General features: G+C 40.1%; 1 protein-coding gene across 3 annotated transcripts in view; it reads right to left on the bottom strand.

Moving 5' to 3' along the window:
- The window catches only part of LOC126390766 (carbohydrate sulfotransferase 8-like), a 207,290-nt gene that overhangs the window by 175,522 nt on the left and 11,205 nt on the right, over positions 1 to 20,563 (bottom strand). The window contains exon 1 of one of the 3 annotated variants that reach the window (XM_050045233.1): positions 7,032 to 7,183. The exons of 1 other annotated variant lie outside the window; for it this stretch is intronic. The gene's annotated coding sequence lies outside the window, so the exon portion shown is untranslated. Of the gene's footprint in view, positions 1 to 7,031; positions 7,184 to 20,563 lie in introns of those variants that run through there. One more of the 3 variants, XM_050045216.1, reaches the window with a different exon arrangement.

The raw sequence follows: 20,563 nt of genomic DNA, 5'->3' as shown, positions 1-20,563 counted from the left end.
AATGCTCACTCTTTCCAGTTGGTAGGTCCGCCATCTAACTAGCTCTCCGCCGTGCGCTCCAATCGCGCCTCTTTTAAAGGGAATGAGAGGTGACACTCTGATTGGCTTATTGAATGATACGCCCAAAACACACCCATGACTAATTCACAGAGTAAGTCCAACCCTTTTAGACTCTCCGCCATGGCGCACAGTCTGAAAACGCATTGTCTAACTAGCAAGTGACTGGGACACGCCCATGCGCTGCACACCTGGTGCTTTGCGTTTTAGACTATCTAAATAGGGCCCTCTGAGTGTGAACACTCGACCACCTTATAAAAGTGACATGATTACAGCATGCTGCCACATCCGTCACCTTTACAGATAAAAAAACATTAAAAAAATCAAAATTAAAACTATACAACTTTACAACTACCATATTTACTCGACTACTGAGGTCTTAAGATAAAGTGCTGCCAAGACACAGATAGCATATACGATTGCTTAGACGGTGTTCAGATTGGGAATGGTTATGCCCTTTGTGTCCTAGACAACCTTTTCAGACTGAAATACCAACGTAGCATTTTCAGCAGAGCATCATGGACATTGATCATTTGATGAGACATGGTGCAAACATGCAACAAGTGTTACCACTTCACCCTCCCTCCTCCCCTTCAGCTTGCATTGCTCCTCACTGAGCATGCTGGGTGCCACATACATGTTTTCATACCCATATGTTTTTTTCTTATTCAGCACTTGCACATAAAATGTATCCTTTAGAAACAGACAAAGACTAGTAGCACTGGTAAAGTGTTTTTGGTTAAGTGTAAATCGTGTTCTATTAAACATTAAATGGATGTTGGTTTACTTAAAAAACAGAAGTTTCATTCTGCCTTTTTTTCTTTTACATGTATTTTGTCAAGCACGGTGAATCTGTGAGAAATGCAAGTGCATTACATTTCTGTGCTTTAAAAGGGAATCTTCACTGCAAGATACACAACACACAGGAATAGATGTTTTGAAAACTGATTTTAAAGATTCTTTCCCCAGGAGAGGACTACAACCCCAGGACCCCAGGACCACCTGAGCCTTTGAGAGGAGATGCACTTCAAAATATTATTTTAATGGCCTTTCTCCTATATCTGAAAGCCCACAGTGATGATTAGTCATTTGGGATGGAAAAGGATTAACAACGGTTATTGTGAACTAAAGGCGCATTATTTACATCGCACACGCCTGAGTACGTAAACTGGGAGGACAATACATCTCTGTCTTTAATGGAGCTCAGTTACATTCACTTATTGTCTGTTTAGACATTTGTATTTTCATTTTGTATTGAAATATCACATGTATTTATATTTTCTTTGTTTTGCAAGTCACAAGTAAGTCTCAAGTCTTTGCACTCAAGACCCAATTCAAGTCCAAAGACAAGGCTGAAAGTGCAAAATCCTCAACTTTGAGTTTCGAGTCCTAAAGAAGTCATGTAATGTCATTTTACAGAATAATAATCAATTAAATTTACAAAAATCATGAATGCTTCTTCTGAATTTGTATTTATTGGTTAAGGTCAGTTCTTGACCCGCACATTTTGCAAACTGCAGTTGATTTTTTGTCTACCACTGCATAGTTTTTGTACACAAACCATATTATCTTTGGTACCATTTTTCCATCTGACCTTCAGTAACATTACCTTAGCTCTTAACAGTTCTCTCCTGCAGCTCTCTCCTGACTGGATGCTGTTGGATTTGTTCAAAGTGGATCAAAAGAATAAGGTGTCAACTTGCTGAGAACAGTGTTAACGTTAGCTGATTTAGAAAATGAGGGGAAACAAATTGATCTCTGGCACAGTTTTTATTAACATACTTTTAATCTTTGGGTTTGGAGATAAGGTAACAAGTATCAAGGCAAAAGGCTAAAGTTCAAGTCGATGAAGTGACGTCACATGTCATTGATGTTTAAGTCCGAGTCGAGTTGCAAGTCTTTTGATTTTGTGGAGTCTAAAAGCCCTGATGCATCAAGCTGATGGTTGGTTGTCACTTAAAGTTGGGTCATTGGTGAATGTCTGCTGCCGCCGTTGGTGCAGTGTGTCCCACACCGTCGGCCCTAAAATGCGCTATTTGCCTTTTTTTCTGCAGGTTAAGCATGATGAATCAGCCTCTCCAAAAGTGGGGCCCGTTGGCGAAATGAAATCACTCTGATTGTTCAGCTCAGCACACAAGAAGAGAAACGTAAGTGAGAAATGTTAACAAAGCTAAAATTGAGAGGAAGTGACGTAGGTAAATATGCTCTGTCCTTTCAACACGCTCTTGTCACCACTAGTTCTCTGAAGTCAGTTTGGAGTGTCTGGGCCTTAAAGTCATCACATTTTTGACTCAAGTCCACATTTCTGAAAAGTATTGAAAACTCTACATATCCTTAAATAAAATACTTGGCCACTGCCAGAGAACTGCCAGCACATCCTTATTGATGACTAGTATAAAATGTCATGTAACTTCAACAATACATTTGGTGGGAAAAAATGATGAATGTCAATTTATCACAGCTTTGGATTGGAACAGACAATGGAGTTATTTACTGCAGAGATTTGAATAAGATGCTCACTCAGTCAGGCCCAAGAAGCCCTTTTCCCACAGGCATGCACAGCTCTAGAAAGGATTGGAGCCAGAAAATATGAATTATGTGCATGCATAAATATATTGTCACTAACCTTAACCACTTAAACGAATACATACACAATACCCTCTATCCTCTACGGTTAGGAAGGCATAAAAAGGAAAACAATGGAACCAATCCTTAAAGAATCACATTTTGTAGCATATATTCATTCTAATTCCTGTCAGCCAGAGAAAATCTGGTGCGAAATGAATACATTTGATAATGCATATTCCACAATAGCTATCAAATTTGATTCAGATGAACAGGGGAATAGGTTCATGGGATTTAGGGGAAGGAAAACCCAGCATTTAAAAAAAAATAAAAAATCACTAGACTGTGGCCAATTTTATTGCCAGAAAAACACATTTGCATTACTCTGAGTTGCTCCACATTTTGAATAGCAAGAGTGTAGAGATAGGTCTCTGTCTAGTAAAAAAAGTTGCTCATTGTCTCTGAAAGGATTGAGAGCATGTTTATGATGTAAGCAACAGTAGTAAAACAAGTTCCCACCTACTGGCTTGAAACACTGCATCTCAAAACCTACAAATACAGAGCAAGGAATGAATTGCATATATACTGTAAAACTATCAAATCTAAAAACGATGAAATGTTCTTAGTCTCAGTGGCTTGTGCCTGCAACTAAGCATTTTTGCCTGCAGCTCTTTTTATGTTTTATATGCTAAAATATGAAAATGTACAGGATTTTTGGTGCCAAAACATTTGCTTTCATGAGAGGGGATTTTCTACATTTCACCTAGCTCTCATAACGCTGAGTTAGGAAGCAAGCAGTCAGCATTTTTTAAAGGGCATTTTGACAGAACACGACTATTGATGGACGCAAATTAGCCGGTGCTGGAATCAAACCTATGATCTTTTGGTTGCTGGATGATGTCTGCCACTGCTACACTCCTCACTGTGAGTTAGTTGCTGCAAAGTCTGTTGCAGCTGAATTTTCACGTCAGCATTTTGGAATAAGACACTGGTCTTTGCAGCCTTTAAGCAGAGCGGATCCATTCTAGGATCATCTCAGTCTGACACCCTTTTAATTATATCTCAGACATGCTGATGAAAAGACAATTGACGAGATTAAAGTTATTCATTATGCTCTGCAGACTCTACATCGAAATGTGCTATAGCAAAAAATGATAGATAGGCAGCATCATGCTGTATGTGTAGAAAGAGTAGTCATGATTTAAAGATGTATTATGTCACTAAAGAACAACCGAAGGAAGATGTAATGGAAATAAAGGTGATAGTCACATTAAAATTTGACAGGAGAATCTACAAGATGTCAAATACACACAATGAAACAAGTTTCTTTATTGATGTCTGGTTGCCAGTGGGAGTTAAAAGACTGCTGAATGAGGGAAAATCAATCAATTTTCTATTTCACCTTCTTGCCTTTTATTAAAATCTTGTACCTGGTCTGTGTTTTGGATGTACTTCCCCTCTCCAAGGAGCCCGGACAGACTGACAGACTCTACTTAAGAAAGAAAAACAAGCTAATTATTGCTATTACTGAATTGTCCTGACAGGCCTCATTAAGTGAGCTTGAGCACTACAAAGTGATAGCAGAGACTGGTGTTGTTTGCTTTGATGGTGTTGGTGGAGCTGGGTTATTACACAGCGAGCAGTTTGGTAATAGCTAAAATCAGCAAGAGAAAAGCCTTGCACTGGAGAGCGGTGCCAACCCCTGCTGTCCCTGGCCTTTGCTCCCAGTTGCCTTTCATTCAGTGCTCTTCAAGGTCGGACTCATCACAAGCAAGCTTGTCAACAGCAAGGTTACAGCCAGTCACACACAGTGATTTCAGCTTCCACGAGCTGAAAGCCACAACTGCAAGTCCTCTGCACATTTGTGACTTCAACACAACAGCACCCTCCTGCCTCTTTATACTGAGGAGCCTTCTCAAGTTGTGTTCAGTTGAATGTCCTTGTAATCGTGAACTTTACCCTGCTCTCAAAAATCATTTATTATATTATATTTTACACCAAGTCTGCTGCAGTGGAATAGTTCATTAGATTGCACTGTGTTTATGTTCAGTCTCATGTCATTCAGCCCTGTTGATGTTTTGCTCTACAATGAGAGTGGCAATCCTGTTCTGTCTGCCTGTCTTGTATAGTCACTAACAATTAACTATGCCAAATTACAGACCCAGCCACTGTGTTAAGAATGTAACAGTGATTCTTATTCTTTAAACGCCATCGAGAGAAAAGGTTTTCGGTCTGCTCATGCTCGCAGCTCTTTGAGGCTGTAAAGTATAGCTTTGAGCTAAATGTCAGGAAGATAACATGCTCACACTGATGATGCCAGAATGCTAGTACAACTTGCTCAACTAGTACAGGTGAGACTGAGGGGGATGTCATTAGTTTTGCAGGTATTTCATAGTGTAACACAAAGTAACTTTAAGATTTGACATTAAATGGCACTACATGGAACGTTTCCGGATCACCAAAGTGATTGCTGTTCATCCTGTTGGGAGCATGAATGTGTGTACAAAGTTTTATAATAATCCATCTGAAACTCTTTGAGGCATTTCACTGAGGACAACAAATTTCAACCTCATCATGACGCAGAAGGAAAAGTTGTGAAATCTCTAAAGTGGAACAGCAATCACTATCCTCTGGGACCCATGAATATCCCAATCCATCTAGTAGATGTTGACATGTTTCACAAGATTACCGTTGACCATTCAGCCCTTTTTAATTCTCAAAGGACAGCTTGAGGCCTGAGGCTTGGGCACCAGTAAACCCTGCTGACGTCGGACCTCAGTATACCAGCTCTTACTGGCTGTGGATTCAAATCATTCTGCTGAACCAAGGTAGCAATAGTGCATCGTCAGCTCTAACCTCACCAAGAATTCTTGCCGTGCTGGATCTCGGCTGCCTCTCTAATTTAAGACATGATTCATCCATACACTCTTAGCATGACTCCGCAAAAAAGTAAGGCTTACAAAACCTTGAGGCACAGTCACCAACTTTGGAAGAAACTTACCAAAAAAACTCAAAATGGAAGCAGAAAGGGGACGTTTAAACCTTTTATAAAACTTGGTTGAATCCAGAAATACAGTACTTCATCAAATTTGCTTGTACATCATTCTCAGCAAAGAATAGCTTAAGGTCATCCTCAAACCAAAAAGAGGTTCAACCTACCAAATTAAAAACCTCAAGATGTGCCCGTTAACTTGAAGAACACCAGCTACTTTTTAAAAAAGACAATTATTATTTCCCGGCTACTCTACAGGCTATAAAAGAGGGACCCAGTTGACATTAAGAACTCAAAGCCAGCCGGGATTACTTTAGGTTTGATTAATGGACATTAATATGCTCTGTGGAAAGAGCAGCGGATAAATCAGCCTGATTATACCTCCGCGAATCGGTCCCATATTTTACTGTAAATCACAGGATTAGTGCACATTATTGGACTTTCCACCTCGTCTTTGCTCTTTAATTGTGATGACAGAAATATAGTAGGCCTACTTTTCAATGGACCAGCACTACATCAATCATCGTTTCAATCAGCATCATAGTGTGAAATGATTTGCAGCATGTTCTCTGATGTTAACACAGAAAAACAGTTGAGATTATACGGATGGTTGACTTTATTTTACAATATCTTCTTTGTTATTTCCTATTTCATAGAAAGAAAAACAAACCACATTTAATATACTGTAGATGAAATACAACTGGGACAGGTGTCTCTCCGACAACAGGTGAGAGGTGAAGGATAGGAGAAAAAATAGAAATAAAACTGTGAAGCCTGGTGATAACTATGAAGCTAGAATACCCTCAAATAACACAAATAACACCCTGAGGTGGCTTCATTACTTTTCTAAAGACAGCAGTGGAGAGTTATTCAGTATATTTACTCAAGTACTAAACTTAAGTACAATTATGAGGTACATGTATTTACTTAAACATTTCTATTTTATGCTAGGATACTTTATACAGTACTCCACTACATTTCTAAGGAACATATTGTACTTTTTACTCCACTATATTTATTTCAAAGCTGTAGTTACTAATAATTTTGCAGATTTAGATTAGTAATCCAAAATGTAAGTAACAAATGAAGCATGATTAGAAATTAAGCAGCCCTGTAGTGTATAGATTTGTAAAAAAAAAAATTCATTCAACAAACCATATATCAATTATTTTTCTATTAACAGACATGGACAGTCTGAACATACAACTGATTATCAACTATTTGTATAGGCCCACAACTGTCCTCCAATTAACCACAAAAGACAATTACACAAAAGTAAAAGTTAAAAAAAAAGAGCTATCAATATCACAACACTGGAACAAGCATTAATAGGGTTATCTGCCACTATCACCGTATAATAAAGCTTCACCAAGGCAGGCAACACAAAGATGTACAGACAATAGGGCTATTCACCTACCTGGCTTTTCCCACTGTGCTCCTACAGATTGTCACAAGCAGCTGAGAGGGAGTGCACACCTTACTGATGCTAAGCTCCTCCGCAAATGTCACCTGGAGGATCTACTGTGGTCGTTTAGCTGCTCCTAGCACGCACCTGTTGTGCACCCCCCATTGTGGGTGTGTTAGTTTTGGGTCACTTAGCTTACTGCTTGCTGGTGCATTAAATCGGTAACTGATTAAAACAGCCTCTCTTTTGTAAAACTATGCCAAGACACAACAATGCTAATTTTAACCATACCATTTAATGGCATAATGGTTAATGTTACTGCATTGCATATTTTGTATCGTTCACAAACTGCTGATAATTGCTCCATTGCCTCCCCCTGACTCAGGCCTGGGGGGGTGGGTGGGGCCAAGAGAGACAGGTCCGGTTGCAGCCAGAGGGGAGTTCCTGTCATGCTTGAAGCATCCGCCTGTCTACCATCAATGCACAGGTTGTTCTGGCTCATACCACTGTTTGCTATTAAGTCATTGTAAAGACACACAGCAGACAACAGTAAACCAAGTCAAGATGAGCTTTAAGACAAGGGCAATAGTTATCTTATGCAGGCTTTATAAGAACATGTGGATGGTCATGGTGGCAGTTCATGCACACATATCACAAATTTTAAGATGCAATAAGGCTGGTCCTGCACTTATAGGAGGCTGGGATTCATTTTTTCTCATTTTTTTCTCTTAAAATGTACTAATTCACAATAATTTATCAGTTATAGGTCTGGGTCCTGATAGGACAATGCCTGGGTCCTGACCTGGGGATGGAGCAAGATGGCAGGTTAACAGAGGGGATGCATTTTGGTCAGTTTGCTATCAAGGGGGGTTGGCATCCCTCCTTATCCCTCCTCTAATCCCCCTACTGGCTGCCAGCATTACATTAGTATCAAAGGATATTGAATTGCTTGCTAGCTTTGTTGTTGTTGGACCCACACCCCCCATGACTCCCAGGCCTTTTCCTCCTGTTTTTTAGGTGAAAGTACAGGGGGGTTGGACGACCTGAGGTTGATGTGAAGCATAACAAACATAAACAAAAGCACATGCTGGATGCAAATTATATCTTTAAAAACCTACTTGGACAGTAATAGTATATAAAGTAAAGACATGATTTAATGACAGTCTGTCCAAAAGTTGTTGAGATATTTCACTAGATACCATAAATTTGAATCATATGGTGGCGGTAGAGGAAAATTCAGGGGATCAGCAAAGTCCATGGGATTTGTCCTCTGAAGACCCTAACTGCCTGTACAAAGTCCATTCAGTAGTTGCCTTAATATTTCATCTTAGACCAAAGAGGAAGACAGACTGATAGAACCTCCCTTGAACCATGCCGCGAGCATAGCTTAAGATCTGAACCATCTCTTTTAGATAATTCTCTTTCTTTTGCACCTCTCCACAGACACAGTCACTATTACATGGCGACATGATTGCTGTGTAGTCATAGTATTCATGTATGACAGAGGAGTAAAAAGAAAAAAGGTTCAGCCAAGGATCAGAGTTTTTGTCTCTTAATAAACAAGAGGGGAGTGTTTTCTGTGCAAGTACAGGGGGAAAGATATTGAAGTGGGGGATGTGATTACAGTGAGACTTCACAGGAAACCTTGGCACTTCATGGGAGACTGCAGTTCCCGTGGTATAACCCCGCTGTTCAAAAGTACAGTGCCTTGCTTTTCTGAATTGCATTTGTTCCTTAGATGTGAGACTTTTTCATTACAACAAATGAAAACTCACCAGATCAAATCATGGATTATGGATGCAGGTGTTGCTGGGGCAACTTGTGCATGTTGTTTTTTTTTCGTTTTTTTTTAGATGAGTGGTAAATGCCATTTCAAAAAGACATTTGCTGCATTAAAGGGACATTGTGTAACATTTTCAGTTGTTTATTGCAAAAATCGATGTCTGCATAACTATGTCATCATTACCTCCACCAATAATCTGACTTATTCTCGTAAAAGGAGAATTTAGGATTTGTTTACACATTGTGCGGGTAAGTCATCTGGGGGATTCCATAACGTTTCGCCATCTTGAGAATACATCCGCCAGCAAGGGACATACAGCCCCGCCTTCGGCATTTTTGTTGAGAGCCAGGTCAGCGCTGCCTGACTGAGAAGCCGAAGGAGAGGAGCAAGAGGCGCTTCGCTACTACCCTGGCACTACTGCAGCATAACAAAGTCCCAGTCTTTGAGCATAATGCAGGATCATGCATATGCAGCATCACGGGAGACGGAATCCTCGTCGTCAAGAAAGCATAGAAGGGAATCAAAAAGTGGAGAGAGCTGCTGAAGGAGAAAGATAATGCAATCACAGCTAACAGTGCTAACAGCGCTAACAGCTAACAGCAGCGCTAGCTTCTAACAGCTGTTAGCCACTGTTAGCACCGCAGTGATGCGAGGAGAGGGATGAGGTGTGTGAGGTTGAGCCACTTGTCAGTTGTCAAAAGACAAGACATGATTGGTTTGTTTCGATTTACACCCACCCCAACAGTTCTACGTTGTAAACACAGCCAGCATGGTGAGGAGGGGGTTTGTCAACTTGCGTCCCGTGTGTCTGTGTAGGAGCCTGAATGAATACTCCATGAAGTATCGGATGACATGGTTTCATCAATGTTATCATAGCTTTTTAGTACACAGCGGCTACCGTTGTTGCAATACGCATTTAAACAGTGAGGCGCTAGAGGTCACTATCCGTTTGAATGCAATATATGATTTCAATGTTAGATGGGAGAAATTCCTACACACTGTGGCTTTAAAGAAGGATATTTTCAACCTATGCTCAGTAGTTTGACTTAGAAATTGACCTTTCCCAGACAAGTTACTACACAATCCGTCTTCTAGAGGCCGAAAGGCATCTTGGCAACAGGTGGGACAGTGTTTTATTTAATTCTGCAAGAAAATAATGTGAGAAAAGCCAAAATAATAAATGCTGATATTAATGATGAACAATTTATGAACAATACTTGCAGTTATCGATCTGCAGTCAGCCATACATTACAATAGTAATATTCATCTGAAGATATAAAAAAATAAATTGAGCTGATATGATCTGCACCACTGCTGAAAACTCTGTGGTTAAAAATGTTAAAATCAAAGTTTATGTGCAGTGACGTCTATAGTGGCTTTCTGTGGCATTATGTGACACTAGAACAACAAAGCTGTTTATGTGTGATGTTTCTCAAACTGTCGTATAATATTCAGTAATGTTTCCTAATACCGTGGTGTCACTGAAATTTGCCTCCATCTGCTGTCAAGCCTTTCCTAACTATCCGTACACACAAACAAGAAGTGCTTGCCAATTAGCTGCCCCATCACTCTTATTTCCTTTGTGAAACCCATGCAAACACTATGTTTTCGTCACCATTAGCTTATTCGTGTTGTGAAAGCACCAATTGAACCTACCATTTTTCCTGGCTTGTCAAATATCAACTCCTCTTGTTGTCTAAACTGTGATTAGGTTCTGGCATTAGGGGTAATAAGGTAACTATAGGCCCATCTTTCTCCCTAACTCTACTTTTTCCAACTATGCACTCCTTTTGTTTTGGAAAAGTATGTAATTAAATCTCCTTGTGCACAGAGCGTATTTGCATTTGGAAATCCATTCTCATTTCACAAAGTTTCAGGAGAGCAGACAGCAGACAAGAAAAAGTATCTGGTAGAAGGTGGCCAAGACCTTGGCCGTAACAGCACAATTTCAGTTTCACTGGCTGAACATCTGCCAGGACGTTTGCAGTATTAACTCAGGGTTACTGAATTCACAGTTTTGTAGTAAACTGTGAAAATGACTAAAAAAAAAAAAGAACTAAAAAAATTTCTTAATAAGACTTTCTTTATCAAAAGTAAAGCTAAAACAATTACATCAAAACTTAAGCTCTGCATTTTCATTCTAAGGGTAAACAATATTCGCCACCACACGTCCTGTCGTATTGACGGTCTGCTGTGCCTCTACCAGTAAAAGTACTGCGACTTTGAAGCACACTGTTTCAAAGCTCTTTAAAAGGGCCCGCTAGACTTGAAACATATTCACTTTCCCTCTTTCTGTTTTATCTGATTTCTACTAAAACAAAGTCCTGTCAACTTAACTGACATGCCGATAAAGTATTGAAGTCTAGAGTGGAGCTTCTGCTGACATGCTGTAAGTGGACACGTGTCACCACAGTACACTAGTACTGAGCCCACAGCCTGTTTTTATGAAGTCAGAGGTTCAAACATCAGCAGGATCATAGAGCATACGAAACAGGCAGGCAGGTAACAAAAGCAAGTTTGTGATCAAGAAGGTGTTGGTTTGATTTCCTGAAGCAGCTGTGAAAGTTTGGCCGGGGAAAGGGAATGAGTAATGTTCTGCGAACCCTCAGTAACTGTTCACAAGCCAACAGTGGCAGTGGTTGGCAGCTCCCAGGTGTGAACATCTACTGTATACCTGAATGAATGATGAGGCAGCCTGTGCTGTAGCCTTCACTCTCTATATGACCACCCTGTCTCCCAGAAAACATGTTTATAAACTACAAATGTGCCAAGGCAAATAGATTTGGCAGGAATAATATTGCCTCCTGCACAAGTTTGGTAAGGTTTATGCACAAAAACAACTTGGTTGCGTTAAGGGAAAGATCATAGTTTGTGTTAAAGTAAGTACTTAATTAAGGTCAGAGAAACATTGTGGTTTGCGTTAAAATGCCTACATCATTAAGGTAGGGGAGCTTCATTGTCATGGTTACAATAATAAACAGTTAAGATTCAAAGACAGTTGTGAAACCAGAGCTGACTATAGGAGACAAATAGCAATCTCCTATGTCAAAGTTGCTTGTTGTCTATAACACAATCAACTTTCTTTGCCACTGTCATAACTACTACAGCTGCTAGAGGACGCTGTTACCTGAACATAGACTGTAAAATGGACGTAGCCACCATGACGTCACCCATTGGTCTGAGGAGTCCTGTTTTCAAGCCTTGAGTTTTGCATTTTTGTAGTCAAGGGGAAATTAGCTTTCGTTTTTCGGACCAGGCTGTAAACAAGTTGGGCATTTTAACATGGGGCTCTGTGGGGACTGACTTGCTTCTGGAGCCAGCCTCAGATGGCCATTCCAGTAACTGCAGTGTTTGGCACTTCAGCGCAGACCTCATTTTTCATCCCCCGAGGCTGCCGCTTGACATAAAAGTCTCACTTTGGGACACATGCTGAATAACTCTGTTATTCTTGGGACGACAGTTTCTGCCTGGGTTGTTTTTCATCAACATAATGAGGAAATGCCAATAATTAAAATATAGCAAGTCTCAAACTGCTGATATTGAACATACCTGCATATTGTCATCTGACAGTGTATGTCATATGTTTATCTCAGCTATAACATATGTGGGCACTCACACAACTTGGTTAAGGTTGGAGAAACACTGATCTTAGGTGAATATTTAAAAAAATCAGCTGTGTTTTGAAGCACAAGACACGATGTGTTTCTTTCGATGCTTTGTTCGTGCTTTGTTGTAAAAACCTAACCGTGTCTGTGGTATTTTAATACACTGCAACAAAATGAGGCATGGCATCGGCAGCCATCTAGGGTGCCACCTAGAGGTGGGGCGTCCAATTTTCTTTTTTTTAACCTTTAAAAAAAATGATTGAGAAAATGAGAAAGAGAAAGTGAAAAGGCAAAAGCCATCAAGGGTGCAGTACAAAAACAATTTGCTTGCCTCGGTCACCGAATGTGCTAGTTTCGTCACTGGCCTCTCACTCTGCTTCCATTGTAACTGTCTTTTGTTCTTCAAAGCAAGAATTACAGTGCCAGTCACTAACAGTAAAGCTGTTACTACCATCTACTGACAAAAAAGAGTATTGCCCTGACGCTGCAGTAAATACATTTAGCATCTCCTCACCAAGAACATTTGTTTTCCTTGAAAACTAGGTTACAAGGTGGGATATAAAGATGTTAAAAATATTACAGCAAATGTAAAATGATAATATCAAGTTAATTTAAATGTGGATAATAAAGTTTCTTGGCCCAGCATGCAGCCCTGCTGTACCTGCTTTAACACCAGGCTTAAATTGCCAAAGCATAATTGCCTCACATCTGATTAGGAGCTGATTAACAGTAGCTGAATGCTATTGTAAATTATTAATGGCTGCATAAATGGATCATTATACGTATTAAACAGCGCAGGCAAGAGTTTACTTATCACAGTCATTTTGAAGACATCAACACTAAGCTTACAGTCGGACACTAATGCTGGAATCCTTAATCTTAAATATTAATAGCCACCCTTCATTAAAATTTAAAGCACAGCACTTATGTTGAGAGAATAATATTCCGCTGCTTAATGTGCTAAACAGCAGGTGTGTAGCATAACAAGACGCAAGGAATTAATTCCACTGGCAAAGTCTAATAAACAACATGGCTGAAAGCTTATGGCTCATTGCAAACTTGAATTCAGTTTTTCCCAATCTTATAGCCAGAGTTCTGCAACTTGGGAGCAATCCACTTTAACACAGCATGCTTCTTGTTGGAAATTGGAAAAAAAAAAACTTGGCCAAAAATACTGCTGCAACAAATTCTGCCAACAGTTGACCGATTCTGCCTACAGCTGTCAAATGACAAAAGGTCATGAGACAACTGTGGGAAGATTCACTTATTTTTAGCAGTGTTGTATAAGCGTTGTGGATTTCTTCAGATTTTAATGCCAAGACCATTAAGTTGCATTGCAGTTTTTTCTACATGACTCCTATTAGTGGTAACTATTTGCATGCAAATCCCAAGACAGAGCAAAACATACAGTTTTGTTGTCCGTTAAACTGCTTCATCAAAGTCAAGAAAACCATTTGAACTCATATTGCTGTAAGTCCTCATAAAGTCACAGGGGGAACCTGCCAGACAATTAAATATGCATCTACAGTGTAATGAACTCTGTGATTTTTTATTTAAGATCTTAAAGTATTCAGCAGGCGAATTCTTCCAACCTTGAGATCTTGAGACTCATCTCTTATACAGCATGCATTTTGCTCCAAGGAAAGACCACAGCTAATCTGAGGCTGTGTAGCACGGAGAGTATAACTTCTGACATCTGACAGGCATGATGTAAAACATAGTAGTGTCATGCAGTTTTCACGTGGGGGAGTTTGTATGGAGGAACACTGATTTCAGTGACAGCTTCCTATCATGTATTTACCGAGCATCCAGTCTGCATTTCATTGCAGGTCATTCTTATGCAGCAGCAAAAAGTTAGCGCAGTACAGAGCTGTAATTTTCTCTCAGTATTTCTCTCACACACACCAGCTGTGAGTGTGATAAAAGCTCAATGAAGCAAAATTGAGAAACTTGCAATTTCTCTGTCTGCCATTTGACATCTAACAAGAGGTAAGAAAGGATGGTGGTAAAATACACGGGATCTTCAATCAATACAAAGAAAATTTCATCATTCAGTTCAAAAGCTAGAGACAGCCCTTTTCAAGATCTATTTAAGGGCTTATTAAGAGAGTATCCATGCCTCAACTCTGAAACACACCATGTCCAAAATGTAGGCTGAAGAATTTGCATTTGAAGCGAGCTGACTGAAAAACTTGCAGTACAAAGTGAAAACTAACCAGTTCAGAGCACTTTTTCAGCCTGTGCAAATGTGCACTTAATGTTCAACAGGTACACGGTAAGAATTGTGACAACTTGTGGCAGCATAGGCTTTTGGGAGATCAAAGTGTCTGGCTGGAGTAAGATGACCAGCTGGAAGCATCACTGCGGCCTTCGATGCAGGCTTGAAACCTTTTCCCTGGTAAATACATACTCGCCCCCACCTTGCCCCCCCCGCCCAAAAATCCTTTAATCTTTAGTCACCATATATACAGCCTCCCTGTGAGCAGATGACAGGAAATAGACACTGATGTGATTTCCCAGGCAAGGAAATCAGGTAAGTGCACTCATTAGTCATATGAGGCTTCCTGCAGGGTCAAAGAGGGCAGAGATTGTGGGTAATTAAATGTGGTAAATGAAACACTAATTGAATGAGCGACCCGCTGCCTCTGGTTCTTGTTTAATCATATGGAGAAGCAGATAACAAAAACAAAAAAATGGGATTCATTTTCTTTCAAGAGAGAGGATGTAATTATGGTGGGGCCTGAATTGATCACTTCACAATAAACATTAAATAACAATCAAGGTAGATGCGTTTGTATTGACTCAATTAAAGATGGAATCTCGGGAATTGAATGATTAACAGCTTAAAGGTAAATTACACCGTACTTAAAGTGATCAAATTCGTACACGATTAATTATAAGGAACTTTTTAACGATTAACTGCAAATAACGAATCATGATTAAACACATTAGCTCAGTGGTGAATACAGTGCTTAATAAGCACACTTAATATTTTGCCCACTTTCAAAAATTACTTTCAGCAACATGGCACTGTGTGAACAGATTTCTGTGAAACAAATTACTGTGTGTCGTTGTTATTCACAGTCCAACCTGAAATCACTGTGTGTCAGTCTTTGTCTTTGCTTTGCTCACCTGGGAATTTATTGGCTTGATGTATTAGTTTGATCTAGTTCAGAATAAATGTTGGCATTGTAGGTTTCTGTATTCACTAATGTAGCATTTGTACATTTCATATGTATTAAATATGTTGAGACTTTAGGTTGCAGTTTTTAGTTCAATGTTGTGTCAGTGCTGTGATTAATGTGTGGTTGGCTTATGCACAATAATTACTTGGTAAGGGTTTGAAAAAACATCATTTTTTTGGCTAAAAAATACACTGCTTTTGTTGCCAAAAAAAACACAGCACCCGTTGCCTCATTGAGAAATACCTGTTTTCATTGCCACAAACATGGCTGGAAATGTCACTGGTTTTGAATAGTGGTCTGCTGCTTGGCAGCCGTCTTGCGTAGGTGTCAAGGCATCCACCATCCCGTCCACCTCCTGATGAGAAACTAAGCTCTTGCCATGATCCATATAAAATGTACCAATGTAACAGTTACATTTGTACATTTGCAGAAGCATACAATACAAAATTTTATTCTGGCCACTGGGCAGGCAATTAGACCCCATCATGACATCATATTTTGAGGAGGTAGTGATGTCATGAGCTGTATATCCCCCTACGCCCCAATGATGAAATCTAGATACTGGTGGTTCTGAAGAAGGAGTTATGACTGAAGATCTGAAAGGTTAAGATGTGGAGCGGAGCTTCTGGATGAGCTCACTGGAAGGACCAACCGGGCAGACTGGTTGCGATGGCGACCAGAGGTGATTGGGATGGGAGAGGGTTGCACCGATCGAAGACTGAAATGATAACTGATAGCAGGAGAGACAGGAACAGTTTTACACTTTAACAGTAGCAAGATGATTGGCTCACAGAGGTCGACGCAAAATCTGATTGGTTTAATTGAAAGGGTGAATGCCCTCAGTCAGCTGATGGAGTTGAAAGCGGGAACAGAGAGTGTATAACAAATAGAATATTATTAAACTGACACTAAGCTTCATTAGACTGACTCAGTAATTTGTCGAAAGATTGCAGTATGTTTTTTTAATACAGGGAGCAGATCTATTTTAAGACACTTCTAATATATTTTTTAGCAGATCTGACATGCCCCTGTCTTACACTGTTGTACATAGCCACCTCATTGTCTGCATTCCTATTGCAGCATCATGACGTGAACTGTACATGATCTGCAATTGAACTCTTGTAGACTAAACTGCACTTGAAATGCAAACAATGGCAAGTTATTGCTATTGTTGCACGATGATTACTACATTTACAGAGAGAGAGTGTGAAGTAAGGGCTGATTAGGAGTTTCTGAATTGTATTTTTTTGAGACATTTTGTCTGGATAAAGATGACTGTGGGACGTTGATGAAAAGGATTTGATGCATTAAATCAACTCATCTTTCAAATCTCATGAATTATTTTCTCGCATATACAATATTTAACGAGCAGCAGAACATTATGGATCAGCAGCCCGTTTCATTTCTATACTTTTTGTAGATCATTATACAAAGCTCAAAGTTCAAAACTTAACATAGACTTGGGAAGGTGTATTTTGATTTTACTGTAAACTTGCATTAATTCTCTAATTGGTGTTTCTGCCTGATTGCTCTATGAGGGAATGATCAATCCATTTGGGCCCACCTACAGTACAAATTAAGACCTTGCTGCTGCCTCCAGAAAGACCAGACTGCGTGCCAAGTCTTTACTGACAAGCTTAGGCAAAATAAATTAGTGTAATTAACTTGGGCAGCTACACTCTGGCCTAATTGATCAGCACCCTGGCATCTGGGCATGTGCGGTTCCAGAAGAGTTAACATTTTAAGAACCCCACAGTGGAGCGAGAAGCTGGCAGCAAGCATGGTCATGCCCTTGATTCTGGGTTTTCCAGGCACCATGCTGTCTTCGGACTTAGAGAGCACATGGTCCGGCATCAGCCTCTGAACCGGTCAGCTTGTCAGCCTGAAAGCAAAGGCTGCTCCTCACCCCTCAGTTTCTTTGGGTCATTCTGCATCCTCCTCACTTTTACAGACACACCCCGATGAAACCTGCTTCTCCTTAACCATTTTTTTTTTCAGCTCCAAGATAAACGAGTGTTGTCACTGCTCTGCACATAGTACCGTGGCAATAAGGGTAGTATCTCTGGAAGAAATACTGGCATCCCAAGCCGACCCCTGAGCATCAGTGTCCCCAAATAACATTCTGTTTTTATTCCCCAATTCATCAGCCTGGATCCTGAACTGAACTGAACAAGTCCAGGTGGCAGGAAAAAATCAACAGTTAATTTTAAACTTCTGCACTTCGGACTTGGCACGCAGCACTTTCACCCACACTCACCGATCATGATTAATAGCCGGCATATTTTCATCCACTCTAACTTGCTTTTGATTCACTTCCCAAAATACAACAGCCACTACAGCAACTATTATACTGCATGTCAGGCACTTAACCAGACTGCTAGTACACAAATCTATTTGAACTATGATTTCCTGATAGAAATAGCAATGCCTTCTTATTTTCACACCAGGCATGTGTGTAATTGGTTCTCTCTTGTCTCGTTTGTGGTTTGGTAGCACTTTACAATAGAGAACACAAAACTGTGAGTAATTACGAAGGAGTAAGTAAGGAACAAATCAGTTCAATTAAAAGCATTTATTGTGTTGTAAAACACTGTCAGGTTTAGCTGAAGTATCCTTTAATACAGCTCAAGATTTATTTGACTTGCTCCCAAGCAGCAGCCTCCAAGGCTGAAAAATGAAGCCAACATGAAGTGCCAAACACTGCAGTTACTCAGATGACCACTTGAGGCTTAAACCACAAGCGAGTCAATCCCCATAGACCCCCCATGTTAAAATGCTCATCTTTACAGAAATAAACATGTTTATGACTTGGTCCAAAAAACAGATCTGGTCTCCACAGAAAATTTCATTCATGACAACTGTACACGGGGTGAGTTTTTATATACCGTAAAACTTCAATTAGTAGCCCGGGCTATTATTTGCTTAAATCACTTAAATCAACAGGCCTATATTTGGGACAGGTGTCTGTATGGGACAGGCCTTTACTTCCTTTTACACAATACTGTTGCTCAGCCAAGATTAGGAAATACAACTGAATAGTTCATTTAAACCAGTATTAATATTACTTGTTTAAAAATTAGGCTTCAGATAATTCCAGTTTATCAATAATGAATCATTCATTTGATCTAGCTCTGACAGACAGCACATCAGAGACAGACTTAAGGCACTCAAGGATTACACACAACACCACTTTATCCTGTTAAAATAATACTCACAACTTGGATTTCATCTTGTGAAAAAAAATCTTGATTCTTTTGATCTGAGGCCCTTTATGGACTAAAAGAATATTAATAACTTAAAGGATAATTGCGGAATGGACACATAATTTGAGGTTGCCAACAACCTGGTTATATACATCCAAAGAATTTCTATAAAAAACGATCTGCTTGGCAACCAGTCCAGGTGTCTGGGCCTGTCTGAGACAGGCGTTTATTTGTCAAAAAGTGTAGCCACACCAGGCTAGTAAAAGGGACTGGGTGATTTATTGGGACTAGGCTTTTATTGGGACTAGGCTTTTAAAGGTACGCGTAATTAGGAGTGTGGTTATTTTGACTGACAGGCTGTGAGCTGTCACCACAACATAAAGGTCAGATCTACCTCTCCCTCCTTCACAGCTCCACCCTCTTGTCTTAATATGGTAACATTAGGTTCCAAAAAACCAAAATGGGGACAGCCAAAATATAAAACTCAAGACTTCAAAACAGCAGTCCACAAACCAATGGGTGATGTCGCAGTAGCTAGGTTCATGATTTTGTACAGTCTATGCTCTATCCAATTGATCACTGAATTCCGTCTGTAATTGCAGAGCAGTCACAGCCCAACAGTAAGACAGACAGCAGTAGGATAGCAGCCATAGGAAGATAGGGTCATTCTAACATGTTCTCATCTTAAGTTGTCAAGTATCGCAGATTTGTTAGTGGACATTCATATCAAAATATTATGCATCTGCATCTCTTGTTGATGTTCCGCGATTGGCATATCAATTTATGCCTGTTACATGCAATGTGTCTTTTCAAAATACATTTCCATTGTCACAGGAAATGTACGTTTCTGCTCATTAGATGCATAGTCCTTTTGAAAATACACTTACAACACAGGTAAAACACCTTGTTTTTATGTTTGTTTCCTTGTGCAATGAAAGCACGTGTCAAGTCAAGAAATAAACACACGGGATGAGAACAGCGGCCTCTGCGGTGAAAGTCGAGTGTTTTGTTGGACCCACCACCCTTCCCTCCCACCTGTCCTATAGGGACTTTCAAGCAGTTACAATCTGACGCCATCCAGCACTGGACAGGGTGTCATACCGCTGTGAAAGGCGCCTGTTTGTGTCAGTGTCTGATGCCGAAATCACTGACAAAGCAGCAGTATTTGACAAGTTGGGAATGAGAACGGGCTGGTCATTCTGTTGATTGCATTTACAATGACAAACATGCTTTTCATTCGATTTTCTCTGGGCTGCTTGCCATCCGCTGCTTGATAGACGTGTCCTGTATCTGTGTATGTACCTCTGTTAGTGTTCAGAGAGAGTGAGAGTTTTTCTTACTGACTGTGTTTCTTCTGTCCCTCTCTTTCCCTCCTGCCTCTCACATAATGAGATGAACATTTTCACTTTCTCTCCTAGCTCAGAAGGCTTCCTCTAATCCTTCCAGGGAAGTGACTCACATTACAGCATTCTTCAGTTTAATGCACTTTAATAGCATTAATATCTGCTTTTGCCTCCTCAGCTGCAATAAACACCCCTTACATCTTAAGAAAGCCGCTTAAGAGCAATTGACATTGCAAGTGTACCAAAACAGAAACATACCTCGGATGAAAAGCAGAATAACTCATTGTAAAAGAGTAATCTGCTTTTTTTAATACACTGGCACCAGCCCAGCCCAGTGTGGCACATGGTGTACTGTAAACAGACACTGGGGGAACTTGGACAAGGAGCAGCCAGCTCCCTGTAGTCCTTCCTACTCACTCTCGCTG

The sequence above is a fragment of the Epinephelus moara genome, chromosome 1 (genome assembly GCF_006386435.1).
Source record: "Epinephelus moara isolate mb chromosome 1, YSFRI_EMoa_1.0, whole genome shotgun sequence".
Lineage (NCBI taxonomy): Eukaryota > Metazoa > Chordata > Actinopteri > Perciformes > Serranidae > Epinephelus > Epinephelus moara.
The sequence above is the reverse complement of the archived record's forward strand: the minus strand, read 5'-3'. Positions and strand labels throughout refer to the sequence as shown.